Source organism: Coregonus clupeaformis, chromosome 13 (assembly GCF_020615455.1).
Source record: "Coregonus clupeaformis isolate EN_2021a chromosome 13, ASM2061545v1, whole genome shotgun sequence".
Lineage (NCBI taxonomy): Eukaryota > Metazoa > Chordata > Actinopteri > Salmoniformes > Salmonidae > Coregonus > Coregonus clupeaformis.
In genome coordinates, this window is record NC_059204.1 from 28,275,450 (window position 1) to 28,298,892 (window position 23,443).

General features: G+C 43.6%; 1 protein-coding gene across 2 annotated transcripts in view; it reads left to right on the forward strand.

Moving 5' to 3' along the window:
- The first annotated feature begins 1,837 nt into the window (after window positions 1-1,837).
- LOC121579208 (protein Shroom3) overlaps window positions 1,838-23,443 on the forward strand; it is a 52,203-nt gene continuing 30,597 nt past the window's right edge. For both annotated transcript variants that reach the window (XM_041893591.2, XM_041893594.2), the window contains exon 1: window positions 1,838-2,003. The gene's annotated coding sequence lies outside the window, so the exon portion shown is untranslated. The remainder of the gene's footprint in view (window positions 2,004-23,443) is intronic.

Consider the following 23,443-nt stretch of genomic DNA (forward strand, 5'->3'; position numbering starts at 1 on the left):
TGTGTCACTGGCCTACACACAATAACTCATAATGTCATGGAATTATGTTTTTAGAAATGTTTACAAATTAAATGTTTTGACTTGAGTCAATAAGTATTCAACCCCTTCGTTATGGCAAGCCTAAATAAGTTCAGGAGTAAAATATTTCTTAAGCCACATAATAAGTTGCATGGACTCACTCTGTGTGCAATAATAGTGTTTAACATGATTTCTGAATGACTACCTCATCTCTGTACCCCACACATACAATTATCTTTAAGTTTCCTCAGTCAAGCAGAGCATTTCAAACACAGATTCAACCACAAAGACCAGGGAGGTTTTCCAATGCCTCGCAAAGAAGCGCACCTATTGGTAGACTGGTAAAAAAACAAACAGACATTGAATATCCCTTTGAGCATAGTGAAGTTATTAATTACACTTTGGATGGTGTATCAAGACACCCAGTTACTACAAAGATACATGCGTCCTTCCTAACTCAGTTGCCAGAGAGGAAGGAAACTGCTCAGGAATTTCACCATGAGGCCAATGGTGACTTTAAAACAGTTACAGAGTTTAATGGCTGTGATAGTAGAAAACTGAGGATGGATCAACAACATTGTAGTTACTCCACAATACTAACCCTAAATGACAGTGAAAAGAAGGAAGCCTGTACAGAATAAAAATATTCCAAAACGTGCATCCTGTTTGCAATAAGGCACTAAAGTAAAACTAAAAAATGTGGCTAAGAAATTAACTTTATGTCCTGAATACAAAGCGTCATGTTTGGGGCAAATCTAACATCAGGACAATAACCTAAAACACAAGGCCAAATATACACTGCAATTGCTTACCAAGATGACATTGAATGTTCCTGAGGGGTCTAATAGAGTTTTGACTTAAATCGTCTTGAGAATCTATGGCAAGACTTGAAAATGGCTGTCTAGCAATGATCAACAACCAACTTGACAGAGCTTGAATAATTTTTTTAAGAATAATGTGCAAATATTGTACAATCTAGGTGTGCGAAGCTCTTAGAGACTAATCGTTGCCAAAGGTGATTCTAACATGTATTGACTCGGGTGTGAATACTTATGTGAATGAGATATTTCTGTATTTCATTTTCAGTAAATGTTTTCACTTTGTCATTATGGGGTATTCTGTGCAGATAGATGGGTGAGAAAAAAAAATCAATTTAATCAATTTTGAATTCAGGCTGTAACACAACAAAATGTGGAATAAGTCTTGGGGTATGAATACTTTCTGAAGGCACTGTACCTCTATCACTCCAGTCTCCCTGCACATTGTAAATATGGTATTGGAACTGACTCTGTATATAGCTTACTTACTTCTCGTGTTCTTCTTATTTCTATTTCTCATGTGTTTTTGTTCTACCTTGTTATTTTTAGTACTACATTGATATTGATTACTACATTGTTGGGTTTAGAGCTTGCAAGAAAGGCATTTGACTGTGCTTGTGCACGTGACATTAAAACTTGAAACCTTGACTACAGTTGGTCTTTTGTTATGGTGTGTAAGAAACCTATAGTAGTTGATTATTATACAAACATCCCTTAGGCATTTCATAAAACCATTAGCTTTTATAACCTAGTTATATGGGTTGGAGATAAAGAACATCTGAACTAACTCTCCTTTATGTTTGAATAAATTATTTGAAATAAGATAGTTCAATTCCAAGTCATACTTCATGACTTCAAATCAATTTGTAAAGGGAAGATTTCATACAAGGGCTAATATTCAGAAAGCTCCTCCCACTCATCTGCTCATTGGTTGGGCTGGAAATCTATTACCTTTCAGACGTTCCTGTGTGGCCATTATGGTAGCCAGTAGCCATACGGGAAGCGTATTAGCTGTGGTCCTTTTTCAAAAACCGTTTGTCGATTTATTTCATATTTGAAATGAGTTGAAACTGTTTTGTTTTTATTCAGTTTGAGTCAAAAATAAGAAGGTGAACCTCACCTGAGCGACGCAAGCATTCGCAGATACCTTCAACGTCGAGCACCCAGGTATGTTTATTATTATGAAGTTTAGCAGGTGTGTGGGTATCGCTGTACTCCACCAACCTGTTACAGTTTCGGTCCTCAACGGTCCTCCTGGCCAGGAAATTCTTTGCAGGTTAGCGTTTTTCGTTATGAATCATGTTCGTTTTTCGTTATGAATCATGTTCTGGAGGCAGCTCTGCAGTGGTCACTAGCTGGCACATCCACAAAGTCATACAATCTGATTTGTAACCTAACCATATAGTTTGATTATAGCTCCCAAAATGTCACTTTTGTTGGATCATTAGTTGTGAAATGCTTTAGGCATATTTACAGGGAATATTTCCCAAACTGTATCTACAATGTAGCGTTTTTGTTATAGTGATGTTTATTAAATAGTGAAATTACAGAACTACATTGTGTAATTGTAACCATCCAAGTAAAACTTTTCGTTTTACATCTAGGCAGATGGCTTACAGTATTTTCAGATATGCGAATGTATCTTTTTAATAAGACTGAGATCATAGCCTGATTGAAAGCGCTAAGGAATTTGAGATCGATAATTGATTGCGCAAAGGAATTTCTCAGGAGAGGCATATTTGTAATAGTCTGGTTGACACCAGCTATCGTGTAGTCACGTGGTTCGCGTAAGGCTATTTGTAAAGGGTATTTGTAAACTATCCCAAAACAATATATTGATCTCATTCACTATACCATTTACTTATTTGGGGTTCACAGTGAAGCTGTTATTTTTAGATTTTTTTCCTATGACCTGGTCAAATAACTGAAGCATAGATTGGTAACTTTTTTTCTAATTTGCCACACAAAAACTAGGGGCCATGAGTAACTTCCAGTCGCGAAACGACCTCATACTGGACACAGAGACAAAAAAATGGTATCCACAAGTTAATCTGACTCGGGGGAAGTCGTTAAAGGGCCTCATTGCCAAAATACCGAAGTATCCCTTTAAGATAGTTATGTGAGACAACCACATATCACAGTAGTAGGTTAAGTACATTTTTCCTAAAAAAATAAGTTATCAGCAGTCATTGTCTACTATACCGGTAGATGCATATTAGCACATACGCTAATATGCAAAAATATGCTAAAAATACTTAGTTTCCGGGAGATGCTGAGTTACGAAATGTCCCTTTGTAGGATACCCGGAGGCAAAGTCTTATCGCCCAACCTAAATATCGGATGATATTAGCCTTTCACAGAAATATTTATATCGGTCTTTATTCCACAGATAAAGCGCCGATATTATTTGTGCTGGGAATTGCCAGGGACCTTACGATACGATATTATCATGATACTTTGGTGCTGATACGATATGTATTGCGATTCTCACGATTCTATATGTATTGCGATTCTATACTGTGATTTTATTTTGATTCAATGTTCCAAACATACAGTTGAAGTCGGAAGTTTACATACACCTTATCCAAATACATTTAAACTCAGTTTTTCACAATTCCTGACATTTAATCCTAGTACAAATCAGTTAGGATCACCACTTTATTTTAAAAATGTGAAATGTCAGAATAATAGTAGAGAGTGATTTATTTAGGCTTTTATTGCTTTCATCACATTCCCAGTGGGTCAGAAGTTTGGTAGCATTGTCTTTAAATTGTTTATCTTGGGTCAAATGTTTCGGGTAGCCTTCCACAAGCTTCCCACAATAAGTTGGGTGAATTATGGCCCATTCCTCCTGACAGAGCTGGTGTAACTGAGTCAGGTTTGTAGGCCTCCTTGCTCGCACACGCTTTTTCAGTTCTGCCCACACATTTTCTATAGGATTGAGGTCAGGGCTTTGTGATGGCCACTCCAATACCTTGACTTTGTTGTCCTTAAGCCATTTTGCCACAACTTTGGAAGGATGCTTGGGATCATTGTCCATTTGGAAGACCCATTTGCGACCAAGCTGAGATGTTGCTTCAATATATCCACATAATTTTCCTTCCTCATGATGCCATCTATTTTGTGAAGTGCACCATTCCCTCCTTCAGCAAAGCACCCCCACAGCATGATGCTACCACCCCCGTGCTTCACGGTTGGGATGGTGTTCTTCGGCTTGCAAGCCTTCCCCTTTTTCCTCCAAACATAGCGATGGTCATTATGGCCAAACAGTTCTATTTTTGTTTCATCAGACCAAAAAGTATGTTCTTTGTCCCCATGTGCAGTTGCAAACCATAGTCTGGCTTTTTTATGGCGGTTTTGGAGCAGTGGCATCTTCCTTGCTGAGCGGCCTTTCAGGTTATGTCGATATAGGACTCGTTTTACTGTAGATATAGATACTTTTGTACCTGTTTCCTCCAGCATCTTCACAAGGTCCTTTGCTGTTGTTCTGGGATTGATTTGCACTTTTCGCACCAAAGTACGTTCATCTCTAGGAGACAGAACGCGTCTCCTTCCTGAGCGGTATGACGGCTGCGTGGTCCCATGGTGTTTATACTTGCGTACTATTGTTTGTACAGATGAACGTGGTACCTTCAGGCGTTTGGAAATTGCTCCCAAGGATGAACCAGACTTGTGGAGGTCTACAATCTTTCTTCTGAGGTCTTGGCTGATTTCTTTTGATTTTCCCATGATGTCAAGCAAAGAGGCACTGAGTTTGAAGGTAGGCCTTGAAATACATCTACAGATACACCTCCAATTGACTCAAATGATGTCAATTAGCCTATCAGAAGATTCTAAAGCCATGACATAATTTTCTGGAGTTTTCCAAGCTGTTTAAAGGCACAGTCAACTTAGTGTATGTAAACTTCTGACCCACTGGAATTGTGATACAGTGAATTATAAGTGAAATAATCTGTCTGTAAACAATTGTTGGAAAAATTACTTGTGTCATGCACAAAGTAGATGTCCTAACCGACTTGCCAAAACTATAGTTTGTTAACAAGACATTTGTGGAGTGGTTGAAAAACGACATTTAATGACTCTAACCAAAGTGTATGTAAACCTCCAACTTAAACTGTATGTCTGCTGCAGAGCGACAAAAGAGAGCCATGAGAAAACAAGTTTTGATCAGTCATGGAAATAAAAGTGGCAAGAAAAAATTGGCTCCCAATTTAAAAAGAAGATGGAGAACAAGCTATGAAGGAAAAATACTGGAGTTTTGGTGCAAGTACAGCCAACTAGTGCAAAAATAATATTGTGATATTGTCAAAACGGTACAATAATGTCAAAAATAATATCCCGATAAGTAACTGTATCTAAACCAGTATATCCACTAGGTTTCATATTGTCATACTGTCTTTCTCTCATCCCGGGATATACGATATTACCAGTTTAGTACACAAGGGGCACCAAAAAACCCCGCAAAAAAGCCCATTGGGTATCTATTACCGGAATGCTAAAAAAATTAGCATAGGTAGTAGTGAAATTCTATGGAGGCTGCTAGCTAAATATGCTAAAAAGCGCAAATGAAAATAAACAAATTGCAAAGACAGGCAATCCAGCTCATAAATGTATACATACCAAAGAGCTCCCCAAGGATGTCAGGAACAAGATTGTAGACCTACACAAGGCTGGAAAGGGCTACAAGACCATCGCCAAGCAGCTTGGTGAGAAGGTGACAACAGTTGGTGCGATTATTCGCAAATGGAAGAAACACAAAATAACTGTCAATCTCCCTCGGCCTGGGGCTCCATGCAAGATCTCACCTCGTGGAGTTGCAATGATCATGAGAACAGTGAGAAATCAGCCCAGAACTACACGGGAGGATCTTGTCAATGATCTCAAGGCAGCTGGGACCATAGTCACCAAGAAAACAATTGGTAACACACTACGCCGTGAAGGACTGAAATCCTGCAGTGCCCGCAAGGTCCCCCTGCTCAAGAAAGCACATATACAGGCCCGTCTGAAGTTTGCCAATGAACATCTGAATGATTCAGAGGAGAACTGGGTGAAAGTGTTGTGGTCAGATGAGACCAAAATCGAGCTCTTTGGCATCAACTCAACTCGCCGTGTTTGGAGGAGGAGGAATGCTGCCTATGACCCCAAGAACACCATCCCCACCGTCAAACATGGAGGTGGAAACATTATGCTTTGGGGGTGTTTTTCTGCTAAGAGGCCAGGACAACTTCACTGCATCAAAGGGACGATGGACGGCGCCATGTACCATCAAATCTTGGGTGAGAAACTCCTTCCCTCAGCCAGGGCATTGAACATGGGTCGTGGATGGGTATTCCAGCATGACAATGACCCAAAACACACGGCCAAGGCAACAAAGGAGTGGCTCAAGAAATGGCACATTAAGGTCCTGGAGTGGCCTAGCCAGTCTCCAGACCTTAATCCCATAGAAAATCTGTGGAGGGAGCTGAAGGTTCGAGTTGCCAAACGTCAGCCTCGAAACCTTAATGACTTGGAGAAGATCTGCAAAGAGGAGTGGGACAAAATCCCTCCTGAGATGTGTGCAAACCTGGTGGCCAACTACAAGAAACGTCTGACCTCTGTGATTGCCAACAAGGGTTTTGCCACCAAGTACTAAGTCATGTTTTGCAGAGGGGTCAAATACTTATTTCCCTCATTAAAATGCAAATCAATTAATAGAATTTTTGACATGCATTTTTCTGGATTTTGTTGTTGTTATTCTGTCTCCCACTGTTCAAATAAACCTACCATTACAATTATAGACTGATCATTTCTTTGTCAGTGGGCAAACGTACAAAATCAGCAGGGGATCAAATACTTTTTTCCCTCACTGTATCCTTAGAAGCTGTGTGAATATAAAGTCACTGCAACGTTAGGTGGTTGCACCAGACCAGTTGGTGGCACTATTGATGTCATTGGCACCAGTGGCACCATAGGATACTAGAGCAATAACTATTGATCAAGTGGACTTTGTCTCATGCAAATTAATGTTAGATTTAAGTAATGCAGACAAACAATGTGAAATATTGTGATTAGTATATCTGTATAATCACATATTGTCGCCCTATTATGTGGTCTGAAGGTAGTGAAAAGTGGATATTTTATTCTGTAAAATTTGAAAGACGAAGTCCTGCTGCTTGTGCAGTCAGCATATTACAGCTGTCACAATGTATTTAAGTATTTTGGAATGCTAATGTGGAGTGTATCAACTAAGATTGAAATCAACATGGTAATGTTTTCACTGATTGCACATAAAGGAAGATAGTTCCTACATTATGGAGTGCTTGCTTTGTTATCCAACTGATCTTCTGTCCTTTCTGTCATCCTGTGAACCCCATTCATTGCTGCTCACAGCTATATTTGTGTGTATTGTTAGTGTATTATGAGTCTATTGTATTCTAACTAAACTATGGTGTAGTTGTGTAATAATAGGCCAGTCTATCAACATCTCAAATTGAAGGAATGATGTCACCTTAGAGTTTGTTGAATAATGCAAGGAGGGCCTTTCAGGCTAATTACTTTTGTATATTTAATTTAAAGTGGGAACAAAAATGACACCCACTCTTCTGTGCTGTTTTGGGGGAGACCAGACACAGGGGTTTTGTGCTGTTGCTGAAACTGAATCACTCATGCATGGTAAACACCGCCTCTCTGTGTCCTGTCCGGTCTGGCAGACTCCGCAGTGGTCAGGACACAATTCTGCAACCACAGGTCTGCCATGGAATGTGTTTGCATACACACTTGCATGCAGCACAGAACACACACACACACACACACACGTAGGCTAAACAAATGCAGCATACTCCTTGTACCCCACACTATCTCTCCAGCACTTATTTTCTGTCTCATTACATTACCTACATTGTGCATGCTAAAAAAACACAATAGTTAGTGGTTAGCCATCATGCTAACAGACCAAGATAATGCTAGCAGTGCTAGAGTCAAAACACTAGTGGTATTTGTGTCTACGTCTGGGCTCAAATGCGCTAGGTGCGAGATGATATCTACGCAAGAGGAGGAAAATAAGGTGGAACTGATAAGGGAACATAAATTCTTTGTCTGTTCCAAATGTATCATCATCAAGCAGCTTAGGGAAGAGATTCTCTGGCTGCTAGCTCAGCTGCAGGAAAAACAAGATGTGCTTTCTAAGTACTTTGATACAACCCAAGCACACATCATTTCAGTTCTGAATGCCTCCTACAGCCAAGGGGTCGATGAGTCGGGCGGTACTGACCTGCTCCAATCCACTGGACAGATGGTAAGCTCAACTCCGCGGCCAGTGGGAGACTGGACACTGGCAAGGCGAAGGAGGTCGGGTAGGAGGCAGTCTGGTCGGCCTCCATATATCCTAGAAGATCAGATCCAGCTATTAAACAGCTTTGCCCCACTGGAGGCGGACATACCGGCCCCGGGAGTCAGCTCTGATCCTGGAAGTACAGCAACAGCCAGCAGCCGTCCAGGGTCACCCTCCACAGGTCAGCCGGTTGCTGACCAAAGGAAACAAGGTCTTGGGCCCTCCTCAATCTCCCTGACGATTCCGACGCCATCCACTGCTACTGGTACATGTGTGATGAGTCAGGCTGGCATGAGTCAAAGCACACCTCCTCCCCCCTGCCTGGGGCAGGCCCGTTCTGTTCCCCCTCTTCCTTCCCCATCGGATTCCATCATGACCACAATCATCGTGGGCAGCTCGATGGTGAGAGATTTTGGCCTGCCTGCGGCCTGTGGTCCGACCAAGGTCCACTATCACCAAGGCACCCGTGTCCAAGACATCAACTGCCTCCTGCCCACAGTTCTAGCCAACTACTCTAACATTGGTACCATTGTCACTCACGTTGGATTTAACAACATTCGCTTTCGACAATCCGAGGACTACAACATTGTCTTGAACACCCTTGTTTAAACAGGGAAGAGAACAGTCATCTCTGGCCCTCTGCCATGCTATAGAAGGGGTTCGGAACGTTACAGCTGTCACACTGCCCTAAACGAGTTCCTGAAGAAACTCTGCAAAGACAGGAATGTCTTCTTTTGTGAAAATGTTGACTTGCTGTGGGAGCAACCAACACTCTTTAAAAGAGACGGGATTCACCCTAACCGCAGGGGTTCCAGGATTATCTCCATCAACATAGCGAACTGCTTAAGAGACTGACGGTCTGGGTTTGGTAGCGCTCCAGTCCTCCCTGTCGTAATAAGCATAATACGCAACAGAGGACATGGAAATCCTATTATATCCCAGAGAAATAGAAGTGCAGTCAATGTAAGTAACCAAATCTATGTTCCTTTAACTGTTATGGAACCCTGACCTGTTTAACGGACATGCTACCTTGTCCCAGACCTGCTGTTTTCAACTCTCTCTCTACCGCACCTGCTATTTCAACCTCTATGAAAAGCCAAGTGACATTTACTCCTGATGTACTGACCTGTTGCAACCTCTACAACCACTGTGATTATTATTTGACCCTGCTGGTCATCTATGAACATTTGAATATCTTGGATACCTTAATGGCCATGTACTGTTATAATCTCCACCCGGCACAGCCAGGAGGGGACTGGCCACCCCTCAGAGCATCGTTCCTCTCTAGGTTTCTTCCTAGGTTTCTGCCTTTCAAGGGAGTTTTTCCTAGCCACCGTGCTTCTACATTTTAGGCTGGGTTTCTGTATAGCACTTTGTGACATCTGCTGATGTAAAAAGGGCTTTATAAATACATTTGATTGATTGATTGATTTGATTGTTAGCTCCGAGGGTATTGTCTGCAATAATCATATGCACATATAATTGAATTCCACTGTTTGCACTGAAACTGTCTGCCTTAGGAAGAAGCCCACTGTAGGCAGCCCACTCTGTACCATTGACTCAAATGGAAATGTCACTGACATGTCTACCTCGGATCAGCCTCTCAGAATAGCACTAAAAACAAACAAGCAACCCAGAAAAGGACAGAAAATAGCCCATATTAACATATGTAGCCTGAGAAACAAGGTTAATGAATTTGACAACTTATTAACATCAGAAAACATTCATATTCTGGCCAGGACAACTTCACCACATCAAAGGGACGATGGACGGGGCCATGTACCGTCAAATCTTGGGTGAGAAACTCCTTCCCTCAGCCAGGGCATTGAAAATGGGTCGTGGATGGGTATTCCAGCATGACAATGACCCAAAACACACGGCCAAGGCAACAAAGGAGTGGCTCAAGAAATGGCACATTAAGGTCCTGGAGTGGCCTAGCCAGTCTCCAGACCTTAATCCCATAGAAAATCTGTGGAGGGAGATGAAGGTTCGAGTTGCCAAACGTCAGCCTTGAAACCTTAATGACTTGGAGAAGATCTGCAAAGAGGAGTGGGACAAAATCCCTCATGAGATGTGTGCAAACCTGGTGGCCAACTACAAGAAATGTCTGACCTCTGTGATCACCAACAAGGGTTTGGCCACCAAGTACTAAGTCATGTTTTGCAGAGGGGTCAAATACTTATTTCCCTCATTAAAATGCAAATCAATTTATAACATTTTTGACATGCATTTTTCTGGATTTTTTTGTTGTTATTCTGTCTCTCACTGTTCAAATAAACCTACCATTAAAATTATAGACTGATCATGTCTTTGTCAGTGGGCAAACGTACAAAATCAGCAGGGGATCAAATACTTTTTTCCCTCACTGTAGATATTGTGTGTATGTACTGATATGTAGGCTATGTGTGACGTTTTAAATTGATGTATTTCAGTCCTTGACTAATAATTTTCTTTACAATGTATTATGTAATGTTTCATGTGGACCCCAGGAAGAGTAGCTGATGCTTTTGCAGCGGCTAATAGGGATAGTACAGTAGTACAGTATTCTGCACTGTTGAGTAGGCCTATCCTCTGAAAGGGCTAATCACCATGGGAGAGTGACCTCTCAATTTAGAATGACGTTTCAATTTCATTTTCGGCCAACTTACAAGCAAATACTTTATGAATTTGTTACAAATCAACTTGCAAGGTTGCTAGCTAACTAGCCTGCTAACATTAGCTCTACTAGTCTGATAACCTTAGCCCTACCAGCCTGCTAACGTTAGCACTACATGAGTCAACCAGTTGCTATCAAATCCTAGCTAACAGCTGTATTAAAGTAAACCAAAGTTTTGGAAATGCATAACGCCGTCTAACCAGTTATCAAAGAATGTAAGCTATATGCAGTTATCTTAGCCAGCCAGCTAACGTTAGCTATTTAGTGAATTACAGTATGTGTGGGTGTGTGTGTATATATAGTGTGTGTATGTGTGAGTAGAGTCCAGTGTGTGTGCATAGAGTCAGTGCAAAAAAGGGTCAATGCAGGCAGTCCGGGTAGCCATTTGATTAGCTATTTAGCAGTATTGTTTAGGAAACATATGGCTACGGGGTAGAAGCTGTTCAGGGTCATGTTGGTTCCAGACTTGGTGCACTGGTACCGCTTGCCGTGTGGTAGCAGAGAGAACAGTCTATGGCTTGTCTGGCTGGAGTCTTTTTGGGGGCCTTACTCTGACACCGCCTGGTATAGAGGTCCTGGATAGCCGGGAACTCGGCCCCAGTGATGTACTGGGCTGTACTCTCCACCCTCTGTAGCACCTTGCGGTCATGTGTCTTGCTGTTGCTGTACCAAGCGGTGATGCAGTCAGTCAAGATGCTCTCACTGGTGCAGCTGTAGAACTTTCTGAGGATCTGAGGGCCCATGCCAAATCAGCCTTTCAGCCTCCTGAAAGGGAAGATGCATTGTCGTACCCTCTTCACAACTGTGTGGGTGTGTGTGGACCATGTTAATTCCTTAGTGATGTGGACACCGAGGAACTTGAAGCACTCGACTCGCTCCACTACAGCCCCATCGATGTGGATGGGGGCGTGCTCGCCCCTCCGTTTTGTGTAGTCCACGATAAGCTCCTTTGTCTTGCTGACATTGATGGAGAGGTTGTTGTTCTGGCATCACACTGCCAGGTCTCTGACCTCCTCCCTATAGGCTGCCTCATTGTTGGTGATCAGTCCTACCGCCGTTGTGTCGTCAGCAAACTTGATGATGGTGTTGGAGTCGTGCATGGCCACGTAGTCGTGGGTAAATAGGGAGTACAGGAGGGGACTAAGCACACACCACTGAGGGGCCCCGTGTTGATGATCAGCGTGGTGGATGTGTTGGAATTTCCCTGTATTTAGCGCCATCCATCATTCCTTCAATTCTGACCAGTTTCCCAGTCCCTGCCAATGAAAAACATCCCCACAGCATGATGCTGCCACCACCATGCTTCACTGTGTGGATGGTGTTCTCGGGGTGATGAGAGGTGTTGGGTTTGCCCCAGACATAGCATTTTCCTTGATGGCCAAAAAGCTAAATTTTTGTCTCATCTGACCAGAGTACCTTCTTCCATATATTTGGGGAGTCTCCCACATGCCTTTTGGCGAACACCAAACCTGTTTGCTTATTTCTTTCTTTAAGCAATGCCTTTTTTTCTGGGCACTCTTCTGTAAAGCTCAGCTCTGTGGAGTGTACGGCTTAAAGTGGTCCTATTGACAGATACTCCAATCTCTGCTGTGGAGCTTTGCAGCTCCTTCAGGGATATCTTTGGCCTCTTTGTTGCCTCTCTTTGATTAATGCCTTCTTTGCCTGGTCCATGAGTTTTGGTGGGCGGCCCTCTCTTGGCAGGTTTGTTGTGGTGCCATATTATTTCCATTTTTTAATAATGGATTTAATGGTGCTCCGTGGGATGTTCAAAGTTTCAGATATTTTTTTATAACCCAACCCTGATCTGTACTTCTCCACAATTTTGTCCCTGACCGGTTTGGAGAGCTCCTTGGTCTTCATGGTGCCGCTTGCTTAGTGGTGTTGCAGACTCTGGGGCCTTTCAGAACAGGTGTATATATACTGAGATAATGTAAAAGATCATGTAACACTTAGATTGCACACAGGTGTACTTTATTTAACTAATTATGTGACTTCTGAAGGTATTTGGTTGCACCAGATCTTATTTAGGGGCTTCATAGCAAAGGGGGTGAATACATATGCACGCACCACTTTTCCGTTATTTATGTTTTATAATTTTGTGTTTGTCCATTACATGAAATCCAAATAAAAATCAATTTAAATTACAGGTTGTAATGCAACAAAATAGGAAAAACGCCAAGGGAGTTGAATACTTTTGCAAGGCACTGTAGGTATTCATTTTGCCCAGGTGGGCGAGGGCAGTGTGGAGTGCAATAGAGATTGTGGCATCTGTGGAGCTGTTGGGGCGGTGTGCGAATTGGAGTGGGTGCAGGGTGTCTGGGTTGATGGTGTTGATGTGAGCCATGACCAGCCTTTCAAAACATTGCATGGCTATAGATGTGAGTGCTACGGAGCTGTAATCATTTAGGCAGGTTAGCTTGGCGTTCTTGGGCACGGGGACTATGGTGGCTGCTTGAAACAAATTGGTATTACAGACCAGGTCAGGGATAGGTTGAACATTTCAGTGAAGACACTTGCCAGCTGGTCAGCGCATGTTCTGAGTAGACATCCTGGTATTCCGATTGGCCCCGTGGCCTTGTGAATGTTAACCTGTTTAAAGGTCTTACTCACTTCGGCTATGGCGAGCGAGATCACACAGTAATCCGGAACAGCTGGTGCTCTCATGCATGGTTCAGTGTTGCTTGCCTCGAAGCGAGCATAGAAGGCATTTAGCTCATCTGGTAGGCTCGCGTAGCTGGGCAGCTCGTGGCTGGGTTTCCCTTTGTAATCCGTGATGGTTTGCAAGCCCTTCCACATCCGTCAAGCATCAGTTGGCGTGGTAGGATTCGATCTTAGTCCTGTATTGACTCTTTGCCTGTTTGATGGCTCGTTGGAGGTCGTAGAAGGACTTCTTATAAGCGTCCAGATTAGTGTCCCTCTCCTTGAAAGCGGCAGCTCTAGCCTTTAGTTCAGTGCGGCTGTTGCCTGTAATCCATGGCTTCTGGTTGGTGTATGTATGTATGGTCACTGTGGGGACGATGTCGTCAATGCACTTATTAATGAAGCCGGTGACTGATGTGGTAAACTCCTTAATATTATCGGATGAATCCCCGAACATATTCCAGTCTGTGCTAGTGAAATAGTCCTGTAGCTTGGCATCCTCTTCATCGGACCACTTCTGTATTGAGCGCGTCACTGGTACTTCCTGTTTGAGTTTAAGCTTGTAAGCAGGAAGATGGAGATATGGTCTGATTTGCCAAAGGGATGGTGAGGGAAGGCCTTGTATGCGTTTCTATGTGTGGAGTAAAAGTGATCTAGAGTTTTGTTACCTCTAGTTGCACAGGTGACATGCTGGTAAAAAAATTGTAAAAAGGATTTCAGTTTCCATGCATTAAAATCACCGGCCCTATACAGCTCGTTGAGTGAGAGAGAATAGGAGGAAGAAAGATGAAGTGGCGAGATAAGAAAGACCACTGTGATTGACAGTTAAATGTCTGTGTAAATGTATAAGGGCACAGGGGGAATTGTTGAGGAGTGTTGTTACAATGTACTCAGAGTATGAGGCAAAGCTAGCCATACTTTTATGGGCTCCCGAGTGGCGCAGCGGTCTAAGGCACTGCATCTCAGTGCTTGAGGAGTCACTACAGACCCCCTGGTTCGATTCCAGGCTGTATCACAACCGGCCGTGATTGGGAGTCCCATAGGGCGGCGCACAATTGGCCCAGCGTCGTCCGGGTTTGGCCGGTGTAGGCAGTCATTGTAAATAAGAATTTGTTCTTAACTGACTTGCCTAGTTAAATAAAGGTAAAATACAAATAGTGCTGCTTATACAAATTCAGCTGGCGGAAGAGACACAGTGAAACCATGTCTTGACTTCCAGCCCTCCTCATGTCAGCATACTGTAAATGCCTCTTTTATAAACTAATATGACAAGCATATTACTTCAGCCTCAGTTATCTAAAGTCCCAGTGACAGGCCTTCACGGACGCCTTTTCATCACAGCCTATGAAACCTTACCTCCCCTGACATACCCACTTCCAGCATGTGGGGAAGCACAGTGGCTTACACCCCACGGAGCTCTCAATACACTGCAAAGGCTGAGACATGGGCTTCGTAGTCAAAGTCCTAGAGAAAAAGCAACAACGTCCGGCCCTTTTCACTTGGTCTAGCTGTGGGTAAGGAGTAGAAACTGTTAGTGAGGCAGTCAAAGGCTTACAGAGACCATTGGCAAGGTCCTAGGAGGGCTGCATAGCAGTGAAATTAGAAATGGACCTTCACTGTGGTCACACGAGGCTTGACCCTGCAGATCACAAAGGGTATCCGACAATAACTCAGCCACTGACTGATTGCCTTAGTCTAGATGAGGCCCTGAGTCCTACTGGAAAGGGGAACTATGATTTAAAGAGGAGAAAAAGAGGAAGGGGGGCAGGGATCAATGAGGTACTGACCCTTTTGAGAAGCACAGTGCTTCCTGAGATCACTGTAGGTTGTGATAGACTTTCTCCCATCTCCCCAGGAATTTGCCTTAATGCGCACAGCCAAGCAGCGTGTATGGAATGTCAGACATCCAGGTCTCCTCCAGCGGGCCTCTGTCAGTCCCAATCTCTCTCAGGGAGGTACACTTAACATGGCAGACTGGAGAAATCCCCCCCATACTGCAACTTGTCAGAGCCAATCAGCAAGAGCTACCGTTAGGGTCTGTCATATTCCTGCAGTGATGGGTCATGAAAGTGAGAGGACTCTGGATATCAAGCCTCAACACACAAGATCATTTTGGGCAGTTACATTGATTCCCCTATAATTTTAGTGAGTTTATTACAAATCGACTGGCTGCGAATGAGACACGAGGTATCAAATAAAAATCCCAATTCCAATTTAAGAGTGCTAGTAGAGCACTCTTAACAACTGTCGTAATCAATCTTGCCAATGGACTATTGAAACTGTCTTATCTTGATTTTCCTCCTTATGCCAGTCAGGTAATGTGCAACGGCAGATGCCGTGAGTACATCAATATTGTGTCAACCATGTCATCAAAGACCCAGTCCATTATACATAGGACAGGATTCACAAACAAGCAGCCTTCTACATTCCACTCTATTTCCAATAGCTAATCTTTGCTTCTTCTAACTCTAAATGAGAAAAATCACCAAAACGATTGTCGGTCTGCACAGTACGGGTGCGTTTGTTCGCTTGCTGTCGGCGCGGTGTGTTATAGGGACCACCCACCATTAGCGACTGACGGACGTCATTTCCACCCTTTTCTACACACAGAATCGGCTTGAACTCGGTTTGCCTTTAGAAGGTAGGAAGCATGAGTTTTTACTCACCAATGTACCAACACAGTGTGGTCAAATACTTAGTAACTTAGTTGTAGTCACGATCTGGTTATCTATAAGTACAAACATAGTTATGTTTTTGGGTTATTACATATTTATTAACTCATTTCCGGATATCTTCTAAACTACCCACAATGCACTATTTCTCAACATCATATGAAGGATCGTCTCTGTGCTACTGAGTTTGAATGCTAGCTTGGTAGCTAGCTCAAACTGGCTAACGTTAGCCACTAGCCATGCTAGCATGCAATTACATTCCAGACCAAGTGTTGGCAGTGGTGAGCAACAATCCACCAATCACAGGAAGTGTGATGTAAACAAGAAGCAGACTTATTATACCTCAATTTATGTGGCACGTGCGGCCAGGCGTGCTCTTCATGGACTTTGTGGCTGTGTTATCTAGTGGGAACCCGTTAGCACAACAGGTTCTGGTGCCTTCTTCCTGTGGGCTCAAAACGAAAGAAAATCATACCTGCTTGCTCTAATTGTGTAGTACCTCGTTTGTTCTCCTTTTTGTTTTGTCAACTTTTCGGCATGTTCTCTGTGAAGTAGGCTACGTGAGTTTTGTAACTTTTTCCACCTTGGCTTAGTGCTAGCGTGCTAGCTGATGGACATCTGGAATCTATATAATTTGGGATTTCCCTGACTTTCCATCGGCCGGTGAAGCGCCCGCCTCCCCATGGCTTTGGTAGAAAACTCAGCCTGCACGCTTTAAAAAATGTTTTACCATGGAATGGGCCCCAGCCATCAATCTGAAAGTCTCTGCGCTTTCTTTGCTTTGATCTGTGGTTATGTTTTAGTAGAGTTGTGTTCAAGCTGGTCTCCAGTAGTTGGGGTTTAGCTTGGCGACCAAAACCGTGGTGGTTGGCTAGGCTAATAGCTACGCTACATGACCAAAAGTATGTGGACGCCTGCTCGTCAAACATCTCATTCCAAATTCATGGGCATTAATATGGAGTTGGTCCCCCCTTTGCTGCTATAACAGCCTCCAATCTTCTGGGAAGGCTTTCCACTAGATGTTGGAACATTGCTGCGGGGACTTGCTTCCATTCAGCCACAAGAGCATTAGTGAGGTCGGGCACTGATGTTGGGCGATTAGGCCTGGCTCGTAATTGTAATTGTATGCTGTAGCGTTAAGTTTCCCTTCACAGGAACTAATGGGCCTAGCCCGAACCATGAAAACAGCCCCAGACCATTATTCATCCTCTACCAAACTTTACAGTTGGCACTATGCATTTGGGCAGGTAGCGTTCTCCTGGCATCCGCCAAACCCAGATTCGTCCGTCGGACTGCCAGATGGTGAAGCGTGATTCTTCACTCCAGAGAACGCGTTTCCACTGCTCCAGAGTGCAATGGCAGCAAGCTTTACACCAGTCCAGCCGATGCTTGGCATTGTGCATGGTGATCTTAGGCTTGTTTGCGGCTGCTCGGCCATGGAAACCATTTCATGAAGCTCTCGACGAACAGTTATTGTGCTGATGTTGCTTCCAGAGGCAGTTTGGAACTCGGTAGTGAGTGTTGCAGCTGAGGACAGACTATTTTTATGCACTACGCACTTCAGCACTCTGCGGTCCCGTTCTGTGAGTTTGTGTGGCCTACCACTTTGCGGCCGAGTCGTTGTTGCTCCTAGACGTTTCCACTTCACAATAACAGCACTTACAGTTGACCGGGGCAGCTCTAGCAGGGCAGAAATTTGACGAACTGACTTGGAAAGGTGTTATCCTGTGACGGTGCCACGTTGAAAGTCACTGAGCTCTTCAGTATGGGCCATTCTACTGCCAATGTTTGTCTATGGAGATTGCATGGCTGTGTACTCAATTTTATACACCTGTCATCAACGGGTCCACATACTTTTGTATATATAGTGTATAACACGTACACACATGCATACTGACGCCACACACACACCACATACGCTGTTGCTACTGTCTTATCTATCCTGTTGCCTAGTAATTTTATCTGTCTACACTGAGTGTACAAAACATTAAGAACACCTGCTCTTTCCATGACCTAGACTGACCAGGTGAATCCAGGTAAAAGCTGTTATGTCACTTGTTAAATCCACTTCAATCAGTGTAGATGAAGGGGAGGAGACAGGTTAAAGAAGGATTTTTCTAGCCTTGGTACAATTGAGACATGTATTGTGTATGTGTGCCATTCAGAGGGTAAATGAGCAAGACAATAAATGTAAGTGCCTTTTGAACAGGGTATGGTAGTAGGTGCCAGGCGCACCGGTTTGTGTCAAGAACTGCAACGCTGCTGGGTTTTCTCACACTCAACAGTTTCCTGTGTGGATCAAGAATGGTCCACCACCCGAAGGACATCCAGCCAACTTGACACAACCATGGGAAGCATTGGAGTCATGGGCCAGCATCCCTGTGGAACGCTTTCAACACCTTGTAGAGTCCATGCCCCAACGAATTGAGGCTGTTCTGAGGGAAAAAGGGGGGGATGCAACTCAATATTAGGAAGGTGTTCTTAATGTTTTGTACACTAAGTGTATATGCACATAGCTACCTCAATGACCTCGTACCCCTGCAAATCAACTCGTTACTGGTACTCCCTGTATATAGCCATGTTATTACCTCGTACCCCTGCACATCGACTCGTTACTGGTACTCCCTGTATATAGCCATGTTATTACCTCGTACCCCTGCACATCGACTTGTAACTGGTACTCCCTGTATATAGCCATGTTATTACCTCGTACCCCTGCACATCAACTCAGTACTGGTACTTCCTGTATATAGGCATGTTATTTTCTACTTCCTGTATTTAGCCATGTTATTTTTACTCTTTATTGTTATATGTTATTCCTCGTCACTATTTCTATTTTTTCTAAATGTTTTATTCTTTATCTTTAACTCTGCATTGTTGGTAAAGGACCAGTAATTAAGTATTTCACTGCTTATTCTACACCTGATGTTTACCAACAATGTGATAAATCAAATTTGATTTAGATTGTATTTTATTCTCCCCCTATTCTTCTAACCTCATCTCATTCTTCTCATCTGTTCTCTCTCTCTCTCTCTTTCTTTCATTCTAGGTTACACAGTTCAGGCAGTGTTGCACTGTGGCAAGGCTGCAGGGTGAAGTTTAATCTCTTTGTGTGTTTTGTTTCACAGCCTTCTCCCTCTTTGCCTGGGCTCTGTATGAAGGAACCTGCTCTAATAGGTGGCCTTAGTGATCAGTCAAAATTAACCACGGTAGCAGACTGCACACAATGGAGATTACAAATCACTTGACTCTTCAGAACGTTGGTTAAGATTTATTTTAAAGAAGCCATTATGTGGCTCGAAAGAGTCTAATTTCATCATATGATGGTTTTACAGTGGAGTTGGCGGCATACAATGGGAATCAATTGAGAATCAGGACTATGGCTGGAGGTGGAGCTGTAATTAAGTGGACAACGTTGTAATTTTTTCAGGCCTCTGGTTGTGAAGGGTGGGCACTGCTTTATCGCTAATTAAGCACTGCTTTATCGCTAATGAATAAGTACTGTTGAAACAGTGGCCAAATGAGAGCACCAGAATCCCTGCTTATATCCTCGTGACGAGTGGCCGACAATCGCAGGAATTCTGCTTCTCATCAGGAAGCAGACTAACAATGTAAAAACAGCCTGTCAATATGTGAAGGAGGAGACAACAATACATTGAAGTCCATCCCATTCTGTCATCCGTTGTCAGAGGAAAGAGGTCAATTTCAGCCATCCAAAGGAGTGGCCGTTTGAGTTGTAGCTGGGGGATGTCACCTGGATGGACACCTGTTGGTGGGTAACCTGAGCGACTGGCCTCTTTTTGATGAAGGCTAGGTAGGGTTACCCTGCGCCATTTTACCATTAGGGCTATTGGGATTCGCACTAGACAAACATTTCTAGCCTATCTCAGATATTTAAGCTTCTCAGAAATATGATTGCATCATTGGCAGTTGATAATTTGTCACTCCTTCCCCTGCATAGTTTTGAAAGAAGACTTTGAAATAAACAGGAACCTGTTTCCTGTGCTTGTTGTAGTGAATCCGGCCCTAGCTGTGATGTCTGTTCTGCGGTCTAAAAGGCTGAGGGGAATGTTTGGAACCCAAGCCAGTATTTGTAGTCCCATCTCCCAGTGAAGATAATATGCTAAATGGAGATATATGACATAATACAACCTGCACCAATAGAGCCTTTTTGCTCTACCTGTCAGCTTTATCAAGCACATTCCTTTCCATGTGTGCAGTAATTCATTCATTTCATTTCATTTTAGTCATTTAGCAGACGCTCTTATCCAGAGCGACTTACAGTTAGCACATACATTATTTTATCAAACCCACAACCCTGGCGTTGCAAACGCCATGCTCTACCAACTGAGCTAATTGCCACTGCTCCTGGGTAATAAGACCACTGCTAGTGCTCCTGGGTAATAAGACCACTGCTAGTGCTCCTGGGTAATAAGACCACAGCTAGTGCTCCTGGGTAATAAGACCACTGCTAGTGCTCCTGGGTAATAAGACCACAGCTAGTGCTCCTGGGTAATAAGACCACTGCTAGTGCTCCTGGGTAATAAGGCCACTGCTAGTGCTCCTGGGTAATAAGGCCACTGCTAGTGCTCCTGGGTAATAAGACCACTGCTAGTGCTCCTGGGTAATAAGACCACTGCTAGTGCTCCTGGGTAATAAGACCACAGCTAGTGCTCCTAGGTAATAAGACCACTGATAGTGCTCCTGGGTAATAAGACCACTGCTTGTGCTCCTGGGTAATACGACCACTGCTTGTGCTCCTGGGTAATAAGACCACTGCTAGTGCTCCTAGGTAATAAGACCACTGCTAGTGCTCCTTGGTAATAAGGCCACTGCTAGTGCTCCTGGGTAATAAGACCACTGCTAGTGTTCCTGGGTAATAAGACCAGTGCTAGTGCTCCTGGGTAATAAGACCACTGCTAGTGCTCCTGGGTAATAAGGCCACTGCAAGTGCTCCTGGGTAATAAGGCCACTGCTAGTGCTCCTGGGTAATAAGGCCACTGCTAGTGCTCCTGGGTAATAAGGCCACTGCTAGTGCTCCTGGGTAATAAGGCCACTGCTAGTGCTCCTGGGTAATAAGACCACTGCTAGTGCTCCTGGATAATAAGACCACTGCTAGTGCTCCTGGGTAATAAGGCCACTTCTAGTTCTCCTGGGTAATAAGACCACTGCTAGTGCTCCTGGGTAATAAGGCCACTGCTAGTTCTCCTGGGTAATAAGACCACTGCTAGTGCTCCTGGGTAATAAGGCCACTGCTAGTGCTCCTGGGTAATAAGGCCACTGCTAGTGCTCCTGGGTAATAAGACCACTGCTAGTGCTCCTGGGTAAAGTGTCCGTGATAAGGCGTGGGTGCCATGAATGCAATCATGCACATGACATTGCAATGCTAACAAAGAACACCAATTGTTTGTGTTCCACATCCTGCCGGTCTTTCTTTCTCTCTCTTCACACATTCCATCGCTTCTTTCACTGCTGTTGTGTCACCTATAGTTCTTGAATAAATGTTATGCTTAATGTTGATGCTGTCATTATTTTATCCAGTGTGTGAAACGGTGAATGATCTGACCTTGTAGCCCAGGGTTGTGTGTTTTCTGAGTTTCACCGACACCATTTCACCGACACCATTGTCCCTTCTGTGTTATTTCCCCCAAGATGGCCTAATTCTGTGCAGCTGTCTGACACAAGGCCTATAGGGCTAGCTGGAGATTAGCTAGGTTGTTACCCTAAATAAACACACTGAACATGGCCTGCCCCGCAGCTTCACATTGTTTGTACTGAGTACAATGTCTAGGTTTACCCCCTTCGTAGTGTCATATTGCTAGTTTTCTGCCTCGGGGGCTCTTAATACAAACGTAACTCAATTTTTCTGTACATGAAAGTAACAAGATGTCATAAGTAATAACCCTGCTCTTTTTTCCATCCATAAGCTCTGGGAGATGAGGCTTCACAGGTTAATGTCTGACTAGCTTCAGCTTTGGGAGGATTCAGAATGCTTAACTGTGGTATTTTTATAGTGCAGAATGTTCCAACTTGCTCTCTGTGTGCTAAAAAGGTTAAATATCAACTGGTACTGGGCACTCATACAAGTGTGGGCAGAAATCGTCCCACCGCGTCAGGCTGATGTCCCCCGTCATGCTTGGTGGACACATTCCAATATTAATTTGTGAGAATGTGGTGCTTATTAGAGCCCGTTAGCCTGTCACTATCACCCAGGGTCTGGTGACGTTTAGTGGACGGCCTAGTGACATTTCCCACTGACTGCCCTGCAATAACTGAATGTCTCCACCTTTTCACAAAGCACTTCCTCTCAACGTTTGTTTGATCGGTCTTAATGGTGACATTCTCTCTTACCTTGGGACCTTGAGGAAAGTCCTGGAACTAAGGACGAGCAAATCTGCATCTCCATTTTCCTATTTCTTTCTGTTTCTTAACGTGTGTCATGAATTTCTCCCCCTTGTTGACACCCATTTTTGTGAGGCCACAGTTGTTGGGCCCATTCTCGACCTCAGCTTATAAGCTTTCAAAACAAGTTACAGTAGCTTCTTCAACTGACACTTCAGGCTGTGTGTCAATGTTTTGTGCCAGTGTACTTGCTTACACATGACTCCTGTATTCTGGTGCTCCAAGTGCCCCTTGCCTGAAGAGGGTATGTGCAAATTCAGAGCCTAAAAGCCTTCCAACCTCTGTTATTTGGCTTGCAGCAGTAACCTAACTTGGTTGAAGCAGCCTACATGCCATATCGATGCTTGGATATCCTCAGGGTCCCTCCAACTACCTAGCATAAACTAGGACTGCCTTACGTTTGAAAACCATTCTGTAAGTGTCACTATCTGGTCCATTTAGGACACTCGCTATGAATCCATTTATCTTATCAGTCAGCAGCAGTTTGTCCATTCATCCCTAAGGCTCTGCATCACTGGAGTCAAGGCTAATTCGCTTAGCTGGCTGCGATGACATCAGCCCAGTAGAGAGTGCATGCTGAGGCCCTGGTGGTGTGGTCTCGTGGCACTAAAATGGAGGTCACGCTGAAGAAATACGTATCTGAAGTGCACTCACCCGGTCTAGCAATCAAATCTTCTTACTGATGTTTTGAACCCTGACACCTCCCAAATAAGCATTTTAAAACAATGACTTTAAGCTCTCTCTCTCTCTCTAGCTCTGTCTTTTCCCTAATTGAATGCGTGTGAAGTAGGCTAAGTCTGTCCTGAATGTTGCCACATACAGTATAGTTCACATACAGTTCATTCGGAAAGTATTCAGGCCCCTTCCCTTTTTCCACATTTTGTTACGTTACAGCCTTATTCTAAAATTGATTAAATATTTGTTCCTG